The 20,047-nt window shown below is 43.7% G+C and overlaps 1 protein-coding gene across 2 annotated transcripts in view; it reads left to right on the plus strand.

Annotated features, from left to right (window-relative positions):
• Window positions 1-7,396: 7,396 nt before the first annotated feature.
• Window positions 7,397-20,047, plus strand: part of SGSM3 (small G protein signaling modulator 3) — a 34,335-nt gene continuing 21,684 nt past the window's right edge. For both annotated transcript variants that reach the window (XM_082849699.1, XM_082849700.1), the window contains exon 1: window positions 7,397-7,467. The gene's annotated coding sequence lies outside the window, so the exon portion shown is untranslated. The remainder of the gene's footprint in view (window positions 7,468-20,047) is intronic.

Raw genomic sequence — 20,047 nt, forward strand, 5'->3', positions numbered from 1 at the left:
TGAAACTACTAGGTCTCGCACAAGGAATTAATCACTGGGCGCTGTTCAGACACCCCGTCTACTTCCTTCTCTAGTACAGCCCTCTGGAGAGGAAGCAGCTACTATCAGTGCATCGTAATCTGAGAGCTTCTATAACATACCAGACACACTGGGGATATCGGATACCGTGGATTTTAGTTACTAAATTTCCTCATAGAAAATAAATAGATGACAGTCTTGTTCTGACAATTCTGATCTCTAGTGATTGGTGGTTTGGCTGGTTTTTCTTCCTAGGCTATTTGAGTGGGTGGGTTTGTATGTCTTCTTCCCTCTTCCATTCTCTTGGTTTTATAATTATATACTTGTGATACACTCTTTTTTTGTAACATCTTTATTGGAGTATAATTGCTTTACAATGTTGTGTTAGTTTCTGCTGTATAACAAAGTGAATCAGCTATATGCATACGCATATCCCCATATCCCCTCCCTCTTGCATCTCTCACCCCTCTAGGTGGTCACAAAGCATCAAGCTGATCTCCCTGTGCTATGCAGCTGCTTCCCACCAGCTACCTATTTTACATTTGGTAGTGTATATATGTCAATGTTACTCTCTCACTTCGTTCCAGCTTACCCTTCCCCCTCCCCGTTTCCTCAAGTCCATTCTCTACATCTGCATCTTTATTCCTGTCCTGCCCCTAGGTTCATCAGAACCTTCCCCCCCCCCACCCCCCCCCACCCCCCCGCCCGTACGCGGGCCTCTCACTGTTGTGGCCTCTCCCGTTGCGCAGCACAGGCTCCGGACGCGCAGGCTTAGCGGCCATGGCTCACGGGCCCAGCCGCTCCACGGCATGTGGGATCCTCCCGGACCGGGGCACGAATCCGTGTCCCCCGCATCGGCAGGCAGACTCTCAACCACTGTGCCACCAGGGAAGCCCAGAACCATTTTTTTTTTTAAGACTCCATACATATGTGTTAGCATATGGTATTTGTTTTTCTCTTTCTGACTCACTTCACTCTGTAGGACAGACTCTAGGTCCATCCACCTCACTACAGATAACTCAATTTCGTTTCTTTTTATGGCTGAGTAGTATTCCATTGTATATATGTGCCACATCTTCTTTATCCATTCATCTGTCAGTGGACACTTAGGTTGCTTTCATATCCTGGCTATTGTAAATAGTGCTGCAATGAACATTGTGGTACATGTCTCTTTTTGAATTATGGTTTTCTCAGGGTATATGCCCAGTAGTGGGATTGCTGGGTCGTATGGTAGTTCCATTTTTAGTTTTTTAAGGAACCTCCATACTGTTCTCCTTAGTGGCTGTGTTGTGATATACTCTTAATTACAATTTTGTTATTTTAACATTTTAATTAAAGGCATTTGGGTGGGCTTCAGGTTCCTGAGAAGAGAGAACACTCATGGCATCTCAAAGATTAGACTGAATTCAGTTAACCAATGATGCAAGCCCCAGGATCTGAACCATCCAGAAATCAGGGTCTTGGCAGACTGTGGGACCACTGTCTTCTGTTCAACTGCAGTCAGACACCTGGGCACTTACTGCCCTCTTTCCCTGGCTGATGGTAGATTTCATACAATAACCAAGAGAGCCAGATATCCTTCAGTGGAAGCACAGAGGATAGTTGTCTCCAAAACAGTATGTAAATCCAGGATCTGACATGAAGAAAGTATTCAGAAAATGTCATTTTCCTTTCCGAGCTCAGAAGTGTTTGCCAACCTTCCTCTCTTCTTGCTGGTTAGTTGGGAAACAGGCTGAGACTTGAGGACATTGCTGTTGGTTTGGTCTGCCTACCATGGGTGAGTGTATCCTGAACTTGAACCAACCAGAGAATTGGGAATGAGTCAACATAAAAAATGAATAGTAAGGGCTTCCCTGGTGGCGCAGTGGTTGAGAGTCCGCCTGCCGATGCAGGGGACACGGGTTCGTGCCCCGGTCCGGGAAGATCTCACATGCCGCGGAACGGCTGGGCCCGTGAGCCATGGCCGCTGAGCCTGCATGTCCGGAGCCTGTGCTCCGCAACGGGAGAGGCCACAACAGTGAGAGGCCCGCGTACCGCAAAAAAAAAAAAAGAATAGTAAAAAGTTAAAAAAAAAAAAAAAAGGCTGGAAAGCTATATAGTGAAATAGTGTGGTTTCTTGGATTATGAGTTGAAGGTGATTTTTTTCTTCTAGTTTTATTGAGGTATAATTGACATACAGCACTGTGTAAATTTAAGGTGTACAGCATAATGATTTGACTTACATATATCATGAAATGATTATCACAGTAAGCTTAGTAAAGATATACAAAATTATAAGAATTATAAGAAGTTCAATTTTTTAATTAAAAATTTTTTCCTTGTGATGAGAACTCTTAGGATTTACTCTCCTAACAATCTTCATATGTAACATACAGCAGTGTTCATTATCTTTATCACGTTGTACACTCCATCCCTAGTACTTCTTTATTCTGTAAGTGGAAGTTTGTACCTTTTGACTGCCTTCATCCAGTTCCCCTTGCCCCTACTCCCCACTTCTGGTAACCACAAATCTGATCCCTTTTTCTATGAGTTTGTTTGTTTGTTTTTTTTTTTTTGCGGTACGCGGGCCTCTCACTGTTGTGGCCTCTCCCGTTGCAGAGCACAGGCTCCGGACGCGCAGGCCCAGCGGCCATGGCTCACGGGCCCAGCCGCTCCGCGGCATGTGGGATCCTCCCAGACCGGGGCACGAACCCGTGTCCCCTGCATTGGCAGGGGGACTCTCAACCACTGCGCCACCAGGGAAGCCCAGTTTGTTTGTTTTTGAAGTATGAATGACCTACAACACTATGTTAGTTCCTGTTATACAACATAGTGATTTGGTATTTTTATGCATTTCAAAGTGATCACCATAAATCTAGTTATGATATATCACCATAAAAAGATATTACATATTTATTAACTATATTCCCCACACTGTACAGTTCATACCTGTGACTCACTTATTTTGCAACTGTGTACCACGTAACTTTCCTCACTTATTTCTTCCCCCTCCCCACCCCCTCCCCTTGGCAAGCACCTGTTTGTTCTCTGTGATTCTGTTTCTATTGTTATGTTTTGTTCTTTTGTTTTTAGATTCCAAATATAAGTGAAACCATACAGTATTTGTCTGTTGACTTATTTAACTTAGCGTAATGTCCTCTAGGTCCATCCATGTTGTTGGAGATGGCAAGATTTCATTCTGAGTAATATTCCATCATTTATACACCACATCATCTTTTTTTTTTTTTAAATAGGGGTATAATTGTTTTACAATGTTGTGTTAGTTTCTACTGTACAGCGAAGTGGAGTTCCCTGTGCTATACAGCAGGTTCTCATTAGTTATCTGTTTTATACATATTAGTGTATATATGTCAATCCCAGTCTCCCGATTCATCCCACCCCCTCCTTTCCCCCCTTGTATACCACATCATCTTTATCCATTCATCTATTGATGGGACAAGATATTGCTTCCATATCTTGGCTATTGTAAACACTGCTGCAATGAACATAGGGGTGCATATATCTTTTCTAATTAGGAGTGGAATTGCTGGATCATATGGTAGTTCTATTTTTAATTTTTGAGGAAACTCCATACTGTTTTCTATAATGGCTGCACCAATTAACATTCCCACTAACAGTGCACAAGGGTTACCTTTTCTCCACATCCTTACCAATGCTCATTATTAATTCTTTTGCATGTAGCTATCCACGTTTCCTGACACCATTTATTGAAGAGGCTGTCTTTTCCCATTGTATATTCTTGCCTCCTTTGTCATAGATTAATTGTTCATATAAGTGTGGGTTCATTTCTGGGCTCTCTATTCTGTTCCATTGACCTATGGTTCTGTTTTTGTGTCAGTAGTATACTGTTTTGATGACTGTAGCTTTGTAGTATAGTTTGAAATCAGGGAGTACACCTCCAGTTTAGTTCTTTCTCAAGATTGTTTTGGTTATTTGGGACCTTTTGTGTTTCCATACAAATTTTAGAATTATTTGTTCTAGTTCTGTGAAAAATGTCATTGATATTTTGATAGGGATTGCATTGAATGTGTTAATTACCTTGGGTAGTTTGGTCATTTTAACAATATTAATTCTTCTAATCCATGAACACAGTTTATTGTTCTATCTGTTTGTGTTGTCTTCAGTTTCTTTCATCAGAGTCATAGTTTTGTGAGTACAGGTCTTTTACCTCCTTAACTAGATTTATTCCTAGGTGTTTTATATTTTCTTTTTGCTTCTGGGCATTTTTTAAAGTTCTAAATGCAATTTTTATTTAAATTTTAGAAAAGTTTTAGATTTACAGGAAAATTGCATATATAGTACAGAGAGTTTCCGTATACACCATACTTGGTTGCCCTTATTATTAATATCTGATGTACCATTTCACAGTTAATGAACCAATTTGATACATTGTTAAATTGAGTCCTTAGTTTTTAGCTAATGACCTTTTTCTGTTTCAGGATTCCACCTGGAACAGACGTTTTATTTATTTATTAATAAATTTATTTATTTATTTTTGGCTGCATTGGGTCTTTGCTGCTGCACGTGGGCTTTCTCTAGTGTGGCGAGCGGGGATACTCTTGGTTGCAGTGTGCGGGCTTCTTGTTGTGGTGGCTTCTCTTGTTGCAGAGCATGGGCTCTAGGCGCACGGGCTTCAATGGTTATGGCGCGTGGGCTCAGTAGTTGTAGCTCATGGGCTCTTGAGCGCAGGCTCAGTAGTTGTGGCACATGGGCTTAGTTGCTCTGCGGCATGTGGGATCTTCCCAGACCAGGGCTCGAACATGTGTCCCCTGTGTTGGCAGGCAGGTTCTTAACCACTGTGCCACCAGGGAAGCCCAGACGTTATATTTAGTCATGATAACATTTTAAAAATACTGGAATTCATAATTCCCTGGCAGTCCAGTGGTGAGGACTTCGTGCTTTCACTGCCAAGGGTCCAGGTTCAATCCCTGGTTGGGGAACTAAAATCCCACAAGCCGTGCAACGTGGACACACACACGCAAAAAAAAAATACTGGAATTCACATATATTAATTATAAGGTATGTTATTTATTAGAGATGTGGTCTGATGGACACAAACGTTAGCTCATGAATTCTGAACGTAACTAAATTCTGAACGTAACTAATTCTGAACGTAACTAAAAGTAAAAGCAGAATTTGGCTTTTCAATTCTGGATCTTGTGTGACCTTATCTTTACCTCATTAAGTGCTGTGTACTGTACAGACAGATTCTTAAAGGCCAAATTTCTGCCGGCGGAAATAGTTTAAGAGGTGAGTACGGGTGTTAATTTGTTTTCATGAAAAGTCCGAACTCAGGAAGAAACTGATTTGGGCTTCTGACCCAGATTTCAACTTGAGTACTTCAGAGGATGAGGTGATCTGTAAGTGACCACTTGGACAAAAGGTCAAATGAAAAAGAAATAAATTTTTTGGTGGCACAAAACAGGAGGCCCTGGGCTTCCCTGGTGGCGCAGCGGTTGAGAGTCCGCCTGCCGATGCGGGGGACACGGGTTCGTGCCCCGGTCCGGGAGGATCCCACATGCCGCGGAGCAGCTGGGGCCGTGAGCCATGGCTGCTGAGCCTGCGCGTCCGGAGCCTGTGCTCCACAACGGGAGAGGCCACACAGTGAGAGGCCCGCGCACCGCAAAAACAAAACAAAACAGGAGGCCCTCTTCTCATATAACAAGATCCTCTGGCCTTAGAAAAGCCATGTTAGATCTGCCCTTTCAGATTCTGATGCTTTATTTTGTACTGAAAGTTCATATTTGTGGTAGTATTGGGCCTTCCTTATCTACAGTGGGCCAGAAACTGTGGATAGGTAACATCCCAGCCCAAGCTGGAGTGGAAGGAGGGGCTCCAAGGGATACTTGGGAGCTACTGCAGACCACCCCCTTGTCCTCAATCCCCACAGGAGTTTCCTAGGCAATAACAAGGTCCTATCAAATAGTGATGTCAAGTGGCCACAGATGAGGTTGAGAGGGAGACTGGAGCCATGAATGCTTCGGGTCAAGTTTGCATCCACAAATGGAGCCTTCCACTGATATGGCTCTAGGGCACTCGGAAGTTTAAAACTATGGGACAGTGTTACACCTCTGCCATGGCTTTATAAAGTTGTAACTAGGATAGTGCTAGTTGTGAGAGTACAGGCCAAGGACAGTTGACCCTTGAACAACGTGGGGGTTAGAGGCACTGACTTCTGTGTGGTTGAAAATCCACATATAACTTTAGAGTTGACCCTCTGTATCTGCAGTTCTTCAACCACTATTAGTTCCCATTATTGATATTTTGGCCAAGTTCTCTGCAAAATTCTAATGATAAAATTTGCCCAGCTTTTGCCACAGGAGTGTTTGTGAATAACATGAAAGTGCTTTGTAAAGTGAGCATAATACAATGAGGTCATGATTGAGAATGCCTTAGTGTGTTTTGTAGGCTTCACCTGTGGCTCCCGTTAATTCACTGCATCATCCCCACCTTGGAACACCCTTAGGAACCTGAGCTCAGGTTAATAAGCAGCTCTAAAACGAAATTGTGGTATATCTCTTCAGAGTAGGGTGAAGTTTCTAGAAAAATATTCCTGTAATCCTGTTACAGCTTTTGGTGACCTTTCTAAAACATGGCAAGTGCTTTTTCTTTTTCTTTTTTTTAAAACTAGAGCCTGATGTCCACTGGGACCTGGATATCAAATGGAGACGGGCGCTGCTGCCATCATGGACTGTTCATTCGTACTGCACTTTAACATTTTCTCAGACAGCATCCAGTTCTCACAACCACCACAAGTTCACATTCTCATTTTATGGGTGAGCCAAATGTTAGCATGGTTGATAGACTTAAATGCAGGCCTCTGACTACACCCTCTCATTGCATTATGCCTGAAGATTGAATTTCTTGGGTAGGACTTCAACCAATTTGTTACTAGTTGCGGCTCCTTCCAAGGCTTGTGAATTGTGTAAGAGTGGATCAGGCTGGCCTAGGACTGGTTTGTACACCCGTAAAGAAGGCACTTAAATGTTTAGAAAATTAATATCAGGTAAGCCGCTCCTTCCCAGAGCCCTGCCGCGTCTATCCCCCATCCTGATCACTGGTCGACCCCATATTCCCCTAACTCGTAGGGCTGCAGCGCAGACGGGAGGCCAGGTGGGCATCGCTAGGCCAAAATTGGGCTTCGAAGGTCGCCTCTCCACCTCCACCCCCAGTACCCCCCACCCCCCACGCCGGAGGACACGGCCTAGTCTCCGAAAGGGGGCTGGTGTGCGGGGTCCAGAAGCGCGCAGACCCCACCGCAGCTCCCGGCCAACGGACCCGAAAGACTACAGCCCCCAGCATGCCCCGCGGCCGCCCGCTCGGCCCGGCGCGCGTGCGCGGTGGCGCCGCCGAGGGCCGACAGGGACCGAGCTTGGAGCTGACAAGCGTTGGCACGGTGGTGGCGGAGACCCGCGGCTGCGGGGCAGCTGGACGTACCCCGCGGGGCAGGTGAGTGCGGAGCGAGAGGTTGGCCGAGACTCGCTGGGTCTGCGGGGCCCGGCGCCCACCCATGCCCCTCCGGTGGGGACGCTAGGGGCTGTGGACCGACCGACTGGCCCACGGACTTACGGGCCGAGGGGCAAGGCGGCGCCGTCGCCGGCCGGCCCTCGCTCGTGCGGCGCGCGGGGCTGGGGTCCCGGCTAGGCCCGGGCTCTCGAGGTCGGGCGCGAGGCCTGAGGGGCGCGGGCGGTGCTCGGGGCGGGGGGCGGCCTCCCGGGGAGGGACCCCCAGCCGGCCCAGCGGGAATGGGGGGCTCCCGGCGCCTGAGCTGTAGTGCCTTGGGGGCTCGAGCCGATAACGGCCCCCTCCTGCGGCTGGGAGCAATTTACAGAAGCCGCACCTCAGGCCGGCGACCTTTTTTGTATTTTGGGTTTTTTTGATAAAACGGCTGCTTCGAATACGTTTACAGCAGCGGAGTCCTCTTCAGGTGTGACTTGTAACTTTACCTTAAAGATTCAAGTCTGGGGTCAGAACACAGGCTCAGATTCTGGCCAGACTCTGAACACACTGTAATATGGGTTTTTAACGCTGGAGAAATTGAGGCATGTACTATCCAGGACTCAGCCAGTGTGGTTAGGATTGGAATTTTGAAAATTGTTCTCATACATGGTTTAATGATAGATCCAAGATGCTTTTTATATGGGGCGGGGGGGGAGAGGTGATTTAAAGTCTCTTTTTGGTGACGAATGACTGTATCATATTTTCCAGTCTTGTGCTGCATATGCGATTTGTGGTGGGTTGGTGGCCCTTTTTTGCTTGCTCTTTGGTGGGATATTTAGAGGTGTCTGGAATATTCTTTACCCTTCTTTCTTTTTCTTTCTTGGTAAATTCAAGTTCCTAATCAGACTCTGTTTCACAAAAAGTGAATTTTCAACTTGGACTTGTTTATTTGTAGCTTTTGTGATTGTTGATGATTAAGTTTGTAGGTACACATATATTTCCTCCTCATCTCTTTTCCGTATCCTCCAGTTCTCTCTGAACTCTAAACGATGGAGTTATATCTTCTTTGTTTTACATATTTATTTATGTTCTCCATAATTAGCTGGTAATTGATTCTAAATAATAGTCAACATCTTTCCTGTCTTTTAATAATCACAGGTGCCTCTAGCCTTTTCATCACTAATTGTTACATTAGCCTGGGCTTTAGCCCTCTTCTATCCCTTTTTAAGCATGGGTGTGTGTAATCTGGGAGAGAGGGCCGGGGTGAGGTGTTTCTCTTGACCAGATATAGGTAACAGGTGAACACGACCCATGGCGTCAACTTTAGAAGGCTGTGAACAAAAATTGTTAAATATTAATCTTGTGAATTTGGGAACTTGTCAGGTTGACAGAAGAGTCGGTGAGGTACCTCACAGAAATGAACCTGACGTCAGGGTAAAATATTGAGAAAGGACCTCAGGAATCATCTCTTTTATCATACCGCCATCTTTCAGTGCCCAGAGTGGATGCTGGGGACACCTTGTTGGCTTAGAAACTTAAACAAGGTTCTGTGTGTTTGTGTTTTTGGTTTCTCTCTTCCTAGTTCTCAATGAACGCTTTGGCAGGAGCTCAAAATCTGGTACATTTGATAATTTAACATCAGTTTCATCTGCTTATTCTCCAGATTGTCTCTCTTCCTCAGCTGGTGACATCAGTAATTTTCCACAGCAGCCATTCATGAGCTCATGCAGACTGTCACAAGGAAGTGGAATAGCACAGAGGGTGGCACATACAGGAGAAATAAGGATCTTGTTTCTTTGCCGTCACATATTACACAAGGAGTGAGACAGGAAATCTGGACTGAAGCACAAACTATGCGGGAGGGGTTAGCACACCAGAGTCCAGGCTTCCACATACGGTAATAATCATTGGTACCACTTACTGAATCTCTTCTCTTTGCCAAGTGCTGTAATCGTCACAGTGAAGTGCAGGTTTATCATTGTCATTTTATATGCGTGTAAGTTGAAGTACAGAGGTTAAGTGATTTGTCCACAGACATAGTGACAGGGCCAGAATGCAAATTCAGGTCTCTGATTCTGACATCCCCGCTCTTCCTGCTGCACTGTACTATCCTACCAACATATATGTTCAAGTCTTTCTCATTCTCAAAGAAAAAAACAAAAAAACCCACCTTTCCTGTGGCCACCTTTCTTCTTCAAACTACTGTCACTTCCCATCTGTTTCCTTTCTAGATTTGTCCTTAAAAAGCAAACTCTATGCCCTTCTCTTCCGTTTACTCCTTATTTCATTGCAGTCTGGCCCCCACCCCTCGACTCTATTGAAATTTTTCTCATGAACTCCACTCAGCCATTGATTGAATACCTACCTTAGGTACCATCTTCTAGACTTACAAAGAGGCTGAGATATGGTTCTTGCCCTGAGGGAGTTTAGGAGCTAATGAGGGAGAAAAAGAATTTCATACATGTCACTGTATGTTAACTCCTGACCGAGCAGTCTTTGCTCTTGGGAGTGGGGGAGGAAGACTTCACTGAGAAGGTGATAGTGGACTGCCAACAGAGAGAAACCCTAAGTTGTTCCAGACAGTGGTGTCAGGACTGCATGCTTAGGTGTGGACTTTCAGAAGTTGTTAGAAGTTGTATCTCTCCAGTGAGAGATGGTACAGTTGAAATATACAGTGTAGGCTTTAGAGTCTGCCAGACCTGGGACCTGAGCCTTAATTTCTTCTTCATAATACCTGCCTACAGTGTCAGCTCTGTGAAAGTAGGGCCTTTGTCTTTTTCACCACCCCACTCCTCTCTCCTAGAACACTGGTCAGTAGATGTTTGTGGAGTGAATACCTCACAGGATGTTGTTCAGCTCGCGGGAGGTGCTAGACTCCCAGCAGCACCATGTGACTGAAGTAACGACGCTGACGTTCAGTGTGGTTTATGAACTGATTTTGAAGACACCATTGTTTGAAATAGTATACATATAATCACCTCCCCTTTTTGAACATTTAGGCTTGTTAATTTATGCTCACAATTCATAAATGAGGAGAGAGACGTTCACCTCTTTTCTGTAGGCACAGTTAACTGTGTGTTTTCACTTCCAATATTATGCCTCTTTTGCAGTTATAAACACATCTCTGCTTTTTCTAAGTGTTTGTGATGTAGGTTTTGTATGTATTTTTTTTCTGTGCTAATGTTCTGGATTGTTTGGGGAAGTTAATTTCTTTGGAATCATTAAATACCTTTATCAGTAAGAGTTAACGTGAGAAATGAGATTGGAAGCACCAGTCCAGTAATCAGAAGGCTTATTCTTGGGAAGGGCCTGATTTCCAATTAGGGCTAATAGATTTTTTTTTTTTCCTTAACAAAACCATACAACTATTCCTGGTCTTCCTAGATACCTAGTTAGCCTTCTAGCTAACATTCTAAATACATGAAACAACAGATCATTTCCCTCTTCTTGTGTTTGAGTTTCATTTGTAAATATCATTAATTTGTGTGACTTGAGGTTATAGGATTAAAGTCCAAGTACCACTTTTTTGTTTTGTTTTTGCTTTTGAAGTCAGTGGGATATAGTAATTAGCACCTACAATAAAGTTCAAATTCTGGCTCTACCACTTTAAACTTTGAAAACTTAACACAGTGATATTGCTTCCCAATGCCTCATTTTGCTTATCTGTAAAATTGGGATAATTACTACTACTGTCACCACTCGATAATAGCTCTTATTTATTGGTGTTTACTATAGACTTGGCACAGTTCTAAGAATTTTACTTCTATTAGCTCAGTCATCACAACTACCCTTTATAGTAGTATTATGCGCACTTAGGGTGAGGAACAGTGACAAGATGGTCACCTGAGAGTTGTAATAAAGGTGTTTAATAATGTGATGGGTAGTTGTACTAAATGACCTGTAAAGTTCTCCTCAATTATTCTCTGATTGAAATCTCAGTCTCCAGACTCTGAGCCCTAGAGATTGTTCTAGAACAGACTGTTCCTGCCTTTCCCTGTATGGCCAGCCTGGTTTCCTGTTGTCTCTGTCCCACACTCCTGCTTCACCCAGCCCCTTACATTCTTTTCTTTTTTTTTTAACAGTTTTTTTTTAAATTATTTATTTTTGGTCATGCTGGGTCTTCGTTGCTGCACACGGGCTTTCTCTAGTTGTAGAGAGTGCGGGCTACTCTTCATTGCAGTGTGCGGGCTTCTCATTGCGGTGGCTTCTCTTGTTGCGGAGCACGGGCTCTAGGTGCACGGGCTTCAGTAGTTGTGGCACACGGGCTCTAGATCACAGGCTCAGTAGTTGAGGTGCATGGGCTTAGTTGCTCCGCGGCACGTGGGATCTTCCCGGACCAGGGATTGAACCCGTGTCCCCTGCATTGGCAGGTGGATTCTTACCCACTGCACCACCAGGGAAGTCCTGCCCCTTACGTTCTTCACATCACCTTCTCATTGAGCCTTCCCTGAACACCTAATTTAAAATTGCAACTTCCTGGGACTTCCCTGGTCGTCCAGTGGTTAAGACTCTGCATTTCCAATGCAGGGAGCATGGGTTCGATCCCTGGTCGGGGAACTAAGATCCCTCATGCCGCGCAGCCAAAAAAAAAAAAAAGTTATTGTCTAACCCTAAGGTTTATAACAGCAGGAGGACAACCTCCTCTGACATCTTTCCTGAAATTTCTGGTGATAATGATGCTGGTCTGAGTGTAATGCAGTTTGCCTGTTACCATGTTGTTCCCAAGTTTTTGATTCAGTTTGAGGTTGGGATAGTGGAAATAGCAGACTTAGCTTCTGGTCTGGCTGTGTCACCTACTCTCTTTACGGCTTTAAATGAGTCTTTTGATGTCTTTAGCCTCAGTTTCTTTCTTTTGAAAAAAGTAAGAGGGAGATGAACTCAAAGATCCTTCTAACTCCATCATTCGTGACTGATCTAAGAGCCTTTGCCCTGCGCCCAGCACTGAAGAAGCTAATGATCTCTAAACATAGGTGCAGGTCTGTTAGAGAAATTCATTTGCTCTTGTACTATGGGGATTCTCTCCTAATTTATATTTAATTTGGAATTTTCACAAAAATTTATGTTTCTTAATACAGTTGCTTGTATCATGTTTTAACTCTGCCTGGCTCCCACTGGGCTCCATTCCCAAGTCAAGGTACATTGTTCTTACACATGCACAAGTGGCTTCTGTGTCTTCCCAGAGCACTGTGCTGGAGAATTGACAACTCAGTTGTACTAGTCAGTGTGGTAGAGAGGGACCACTTAGGAGTCACTTCTGACTCACTGACTGGTATGGACAAGCTGCTTAACCTCTCTGAGCCCTGGTTTTCTCAAGTGTAAAATGGGGAGTGCTTAGTAAGTATGGTAAATGCTCAGTAAACACTTTTCCTTCTTTCATTGTATCTCCCTTCTAATACCTCCATCTAACCACTGCCACAAAGTACATAGGATTGGATTACCATACTCTAGGGTTATTAGGTAGGTGTTTTCATATCTGCAAATGAAAAATTCCCAGTAATTATATAGATGGTATGGCCAAATGAGTGACTTAAAGGTAGTTTTTGACCTCTATGGTTTAATTATATGAGGAATAGGGACTTTGTTAACTATATTTATGATCTGTTCCTTTTAAGTGCCCGAAGCTCCTATGTTAATATAAAGCTTTAAATATAAATATTGCAGTGCCCTTTTTTGCCAGTCAGCCCTCAAGGAGCTTTATTTTCCTCAGAAACTCTTGTCTGCATTTTTCAGAGCTACCTGAATGTCCAGTTGAGGTTAGGCACCCGTGGTTTGTTTCACTTTTACTTCTAAGGAGGGTGTTGCTCCCCAGCCCTGGTGGTGGGAATGACAGAAGGTCCATGCAGCACATTGCTTCTGCTTTCCTTATCGCAGTCCAGGTGCTTCCAGGCTGTAAATCTTAGCGGAGTGATCCTGGGAGGTACTCAGGGAAGTGATCAGATTACCTTGGGTGATTATTTTACAGGAAGACCTAGAGTGGATGGGCCTGGTGCAGAAGCCTGCACAGGAGAGCCTCATTTACCTGGTGCTGCTGCGCGGGAGAGGGAGAGCCATATCTGGGCTTGTGGAGTTCTGGCGGGGAGAGTCCTGTTTCCCTCGTCTGTGTTTCCAGTCCGTGCCCTACCTGGCACAGTCATGCCTAAATCTTGCCTGAAGGAACACTATCTCTGGTCACAAAGAAAATATTGACTCAGGGACGGGGAAACAGCCCCAGCTGTAAGCCTGTGGGAGCGGGAGTGGAGGGAGTGGAGCGCACCCAGGTGTTGATTCCTGGGTCGTTTTGCTCTTTAGCTGATGCCTGTTTGGAAGGAGGCAGTTTGAGAAATTTGGATGCCTTTTTCACTGGGGAGATTAAGAATAAAGTGAATAATAAACATGTTTTCAACAAGAATGATTGGGGTGACTGGAGGGGGGAGCCAGTTCTAGAAGATTAGTGCCACTAGCTGCTTTATCGTGGTGTTTGGTGGGGCTCAAGTTTTGAGACTTTCTTTCCATACTGTGGTAATTGCTTCATTTAGCAGCATGCTCTAAGAGAAAGTGGTGGGTTCTAAGGTCTGAAAGAAGGGTGCTGCGGCTGGAGCATCGAGCGAGCGTCCAAGGCTGAGAGATGAAGCTGGAACGGTCAGCGGGGACTGCCAGCTCATGCAATCTTAAAAGTCAAGTTAACAAATTTGGACTTTTTTTCCAAAAGTCAGAGGGAAGAAAAGGGGCTTTAAAGAGGAGAAGGAAATAATCAGTTGCATTTAAAAAGGATTTCTGTGCTGGGTAGAGAGTAGAATCTGCAGAATCAGAAATTCTGAGGGGTGGACCCCAGCTGTCTGGGTTTTAAGAGCTGTCTGTTTTTGTGTTTTTCTAATTTATTTACTTATTTTTGGCTGCATTGGGACTTTGTTGCTGTGCGCGGGCTTTCTCTAGTTGCGGTGAGAGGGGGCTACTCTTCGTTGCGGTGCGCGGGCTTCTCATTGCAGTGGCTTCTCTTGTTGCGGAGCATGGGCTCTAGGCACGCGGGCTCAGTAGTTGTGGCTCGCGGGCTCTAGAGCGCAGGCTCAGTAGTTGTGGCGCACGGGCTTAGTTGCTCCGCGGCCTGTGGGATCTTCCCAGAACAGGGCTCGAACCCAGTCCCTTGCATTGACAGGCAGATTCTTAACCACTGCGCCACCAGGGAAGCCCTGTCTGGGTTTTAAAGAAGCCCTCCAGGTGATTCTGATACACTCTGCAGTTTGAGGACCACTGATGGAGTTCATTTAAGAGAAAGGGAACAATATTGTAAAGTCAGGGAACTAAACTCCATGGTATTGCTGAAGTGTAGCTTGTATTTTTTAAAAGTAGTTATTTTATATGCCTAAATAAAGAAATAAGATAAGCTAATAAAACGTACATTACATAATCAGTCTAAATCACTTACCTTGGAATGTCAATAAAATGGACATAAGCCCTATATCCCACATTATGTGAGAAGGCCAACACCCTCCCCCAGGTTTTTCAAATTTAACTTCTTTAATTCTCATAACAACGTGTAAGGTAGGAATTATTATCCCTATTTTCAGACCTTTCTTTGATTTTCCCCTCAAGCCACAGTCAAGGCTATTATGAGTCCAGCAGGCTTTCTTGAAGGTATGTATGCCAAAGGGGTATTACCTTGCAACAGCACACTAACTTAAATTGGGGTTTGGATTGTTCTTTGCTTAAGAGGCATTTGGTCCACCCCTAAGGCCTCCCCACTCCCAGGCACGCAGCATGTCACTGTCTCATGGGTGGCTCTGTCCTGAAGGATGCAGCTCCTTACCCATCTCTGGACTGCTGTTCCCTTCCCCTCTGTAGTCCAGGCCATCCCTACCTCCAAATTTCCATTAATTTCCTTTGCTAGACAATCGATAGATCTCTCCTTTTCTAATCTGTGGCTTCAAGGTTTACCTTCCACCTTTAAGGAGCTTACCAAAATATTTTCCCAAAGATAAACCTCCTCTCTGGGAAGCATTCTGGAGCCAACTTTACTTTTTTAAATAAATTTATTTATTTATTTTTGGCTGCGTTGGGTCTCCGTTGCTGCACGCGGGCTTTCTCGAGTTGCGGCAAGCAGAGGCTACTCTTCATTGTGGTGTGCGGGCTTCTCATTGCGGTGGCTTCTCTTGTTGCCTAGAGCACAGGCTCTAGGCACACGGGCTTCAGTAGTTGTGGCACGCGGGCTTAGTTGCTCCGTGGCATGTGGGCTCTTCCCGGACGCAGGCAGATTCCTTTCCTTCCTTCCTCCCTTCCTCCCTTCCTCCCTCCTGCCCTTCCTTCCTTCCTTCCTTCCTTCCTTCCTTCCTTCCTTCCTTCCTTCCTTCTTTCTTTCTTCATTGGGTCTTCGGTGCTGTGCGTGGGCTTTCTCTAGTTGTGGCAAGCGGGGTCTACTCTTTGTTGAGGTGCGTGGGCTTCTCAATGCGGTGGCTTCTCTTGTAGCAGAGCACGGGCTCTAGGCGCTCAGGCTCAGTAGTTGTGCCTCTCCGGCTCTAGAGCACAGGCTCAGTAGTTGTGGCACATGGGCTTAGCTGATCTGCGGCATGTGGGATCTTCCCGGACCAGGGATTGAACCCGTGTCCCCTGCATTGGCAAGTGGATTCTCAAGCACTTCGCCACCAGGGAAGTCCTTGCAGGCGGATTCTTAACCACTGTGCCATCAGGGAAGTCCCAAGAGCCAACTATTAAAATAGTAATTTTCCACTGTCCTATTATTATAATATTATAAAATTTTAGGTTCATTTTAGGGATCACTAGGTTAATTACCTTGCTTCAAGTGACGTATTAAACTCAAATAGCAATAATTTGTTACTAATCTATTCTTTGATTCTGTTTACAAAGCTGACACTATAAAGTAGAAAAGGCACATTTTTTAAAAATCCAAATCCTCTCCCAAACTAGACAAATATACTTCATTTAAAAAAATCCTCAAAGGGCAAGTTCCTCACAGCACTGTTTTTATTGCAAAAATTGCTGTTAGGTGCTTAAATGTTGTATCTACAGATGACTACATTAGTAAATTATAGGACATATGGTTATAAATACTGCATGATTACTGGGGAAATGCTGATAATTTGATGTGCAGTAGAGAAAAATATTTTAAAATCTGAAATATAAGAACTGTGTATGTGTGTAGAGAAAAACCAAAAGAGAGCATAGGAAAGAAGAAAGTGTGATTTATTGAGATGGCAAACTTTTTAAAAAATTTTAGGAAATAGCAGAATTTTAAAAAATTTTGATTTCTGTTAATGTCATTGTGTTAGTATAATTACAAAACTCAGAGGAGAGTCCCGCACTTCCTTCCCATGATAAACCCAGTGACTGTATATGCTGCAGAGATTTTCTTCTGACCTATAGCTTACATGTATCCTGCTACCACTTAAGTCTGTCATCTGTGTTCTCAGTAGAAAAGAGCGGAACTGTGTAAAGTGCCCAGAAGTGCTCGGAAGAAGCTCCCCTGAGCCTCGGGCTCTGACAGCCAGTGTCCTACCTGACCCCAGCTCGGGTGTGGCTGGGGACCAAGTAAGCGCCCGATCTGTGGAGAAAACTCGGGACGGGGAGGCATATCTGTACAAGTAGATTCGGAAATAGCATTTTTTCCCCCCTTAGAGTCTGTCTTGCAAATTGATGTACTTTTCTGGTCTCCTGGTTTATAAGCATCTTTTTCCTTTAAACTGCTTTTAGTGACTTTTGCTTTGGGCAGAGTATTTCATTTCAGTGTACTGGAAAGAAACTGCAACTCCATGTGAAGTCATACACCTGGGGATCTTGTTTAGCCTTAAACAAAACAAAACAAAAAATTGGTGTGGAAACCTGGTTTCAGCAGCTTAGGGAGTTCCTGACTTCACAGTTGCTGTTAAGATGTCAGATTCATGCTGAGCAGTGTTAGAAAAGTGTTAGTTACAAATGAGAGAGAAAGTGATCCTTTTCACAGTTATATATATAAGCTATCTCTAATAGTTTGCACCTTTTTTTTTCACTTTTGCTTTCTTTGGTTTCGTATAAATCCCTGTGGAGATGGATATTTGAGGTGATAAGTAGTAGCCCTGTGAGAGGAAGAGGAGGGCAGGATACAGAGAAACTGCATGGTTGTTTTAAGTTCAGGCTTCATTTGTGGACCTCAGAAAACTCAAGGACTCATTCTTATTCCCTCAGTGTTCTGTACTTAAACTGTAATTTTTAAAATTGAGATATAATTCATGTACCATAAAAATCACCCTTTTAAAGTATACAATTCAGAGGTTTTCAGTATATTCACTGTTGTGCAACCATCACCACTAATTCCAGAATATTTTCATCACCCCCAAAAGAAACCACATACCCACTAGTAGTAATTCCCTATTTCCCCCTCCCTCCAGCCCCTGGCAACCACTAATCTACCTTCCTTCTCTATGGATTTGCCTATTCTGAGCATTTTATATAAATAGAATTACACATCGTGTGGTCTTTTGTGACTGGCTTCCTTCACTGAGCATAATGTTTTCAAGGTTCATCCATGTTGGTACATGTGTCAGTACTTCATTCCTTTTTATGGATGAATAATATTCCATTGTATGGATATACACATTTTGTTTATCCATTCATCACTTGATGGACATTTGGATTGTTTCCACTTTTGGTTTTTTGTTTTCGTTTTGTTGCCACTTTTGGACTATTGTAAATAATGCTGTTGTGAACATTCATGTACAATTTTTGATGTGATATATTATTTTTAAACACAATACCTCTGTACTTTTTCAAAAAAGAGAACATTTAAAATCAAAACTAATGAGCCCCATACTCCTACCACAAAATCAGCCATATTCCTTTTTATATTACCTTCAACATGTATATATTATATATTTTTTAAATGGCTGAAATCACATACTATCTTCATGCTGATGACTACTTTTCTTCTCTTCCCTCTTCAACTCACTTCAACTGGACTTCCACCCTCACCATTAAAAATTAAAGCTCTCTCATAAATCGTAGCAATGTTTTCTTTTTTTTTTTTTTTTTTTTGCGGTACGCGGGCCTCTCATTGTTGTGGCCTCTCCCGTTGCGGAGCACAGCCTCCGGAGGCACAGGCTCAGCGGCCATGGCTCACGGGCCCAGCCGCTCCGCGGCATGTGGGATCTTCCCAGACCAGGGCATGAACCCATGTCCCCTGCATCGGCAGGCGGACTCTCAACTACCGTGCCACCAGGGAAGCCCCGTAGCAATGTTTTCTTAGGTCAGTCTCCCAAGGCAATAGAAATTTAAAAATGGGACCTAATCAAACTTACAAGCTTTCGCACAGCAAAGGAAGCCATAAACAAAACGAAAAGACAACCTACGGAATGGGAGAAAATATTTGCAAATGACGTGACCGACAAGGGCTTAATTTCAATAATACACAAACAGCTCACACAACTCGATAACAAAAAAACAACCCAATCAAAAAATGAACAGAAGACCTAAATAGACATTTCTCCAAGGAAGACATGTAGATGGCCAATAGGCACATGAAAAGATGCTCAACATCACTAATTATCAGAGAAGTGCAAATCAAAACTACAATGAGGGGACTTCCCTGGTGGCGCAGTGGTTAAGAATCCACCTGCCAATGCAGGGGACACGGGTTCAAGCCCTGGTCTGGGAAGATCCCACATGCTGCAGAGCAACTAAGCCCGTGTGCCACAACTACTGAGCCCGCATGCCACGACTACTGAAGCCCACGTGCCACAACTGCTGAAGCCCGTGTGCCTAGAGCCCGTGCTCCGCAACAAGAGAAGCCACCACAATGAGAAGCCTGCACACCACAATGAAGAGTAGCCCCCGCTCACCACAACTAGAGAAAGCCCGTGTGCAGCAACGAAGACCCAACACAGCCAAAAAAAAAAAAAGAAACTACAATGAGGTATCACCTCACACCAGTCAGAATGGCCATCATTAAAAAGGCTACAAATAATAAATGCTGGAGAAGGTGTGAAGAAAATGGAGCCTTCCTACACTGTTGGTGGGAATGTAAATTAGTGCAGCCACTCTGGAAAACAGTATGGAGATTCTTTAAAAAACTAAAAATAGAGTTACCATATGATCTAGCATCCCACTCCTGGGGAAAACTCTAATTCAAAAAGATACATGCACCCCAGTGTTCACAGCAGCACTATTTACAAAAGCCAAGACATGGAAGCAACTAAATGCTCATTGAAAAATGAATGGATAAAGAAGATGTGGTATATATATACAATGGGATACCACTCGGCCATGAAAAAGAATAAAATAATGCCATTTGCAGCAACATGAACGGACCTAGAGATTATCATACTAAGTGAAGTAAGTAAAACAGAAAAAGACATATATGGTATCACTTATATGTGGAATCTAAAATATTATACCAATGAACTTATTTATAAAACAAACAGACTCACAGATATAGAAAACAAATTTATGGTTACCAAAGGGGAAGGGGGGAGCGGGATAAATTAGGAGTTTGGGATTAGCGGATACAAACTACTATATATAAAATAGATAAACAACAAGGTCCTTCTGTATAGCACAGGGAACTATATTCCGTATCTTATAATAACGTATAATGGAAACAAATATGAAAAGGAAGATGTATATATAT

This window comes from Leucopleurus acutus (assembly GCF_964270905.1).
Source record: "Leucopleurus acutus genome assembly, chromosome: 11".
NCBI classification, from domain to species: domain Eukaryota; kingdom Metazoa; phylum Chordata; class Mammalia; order Artiodactyla; family Delphinidae; genus Leucopleurus; species Leucopleurus acutus.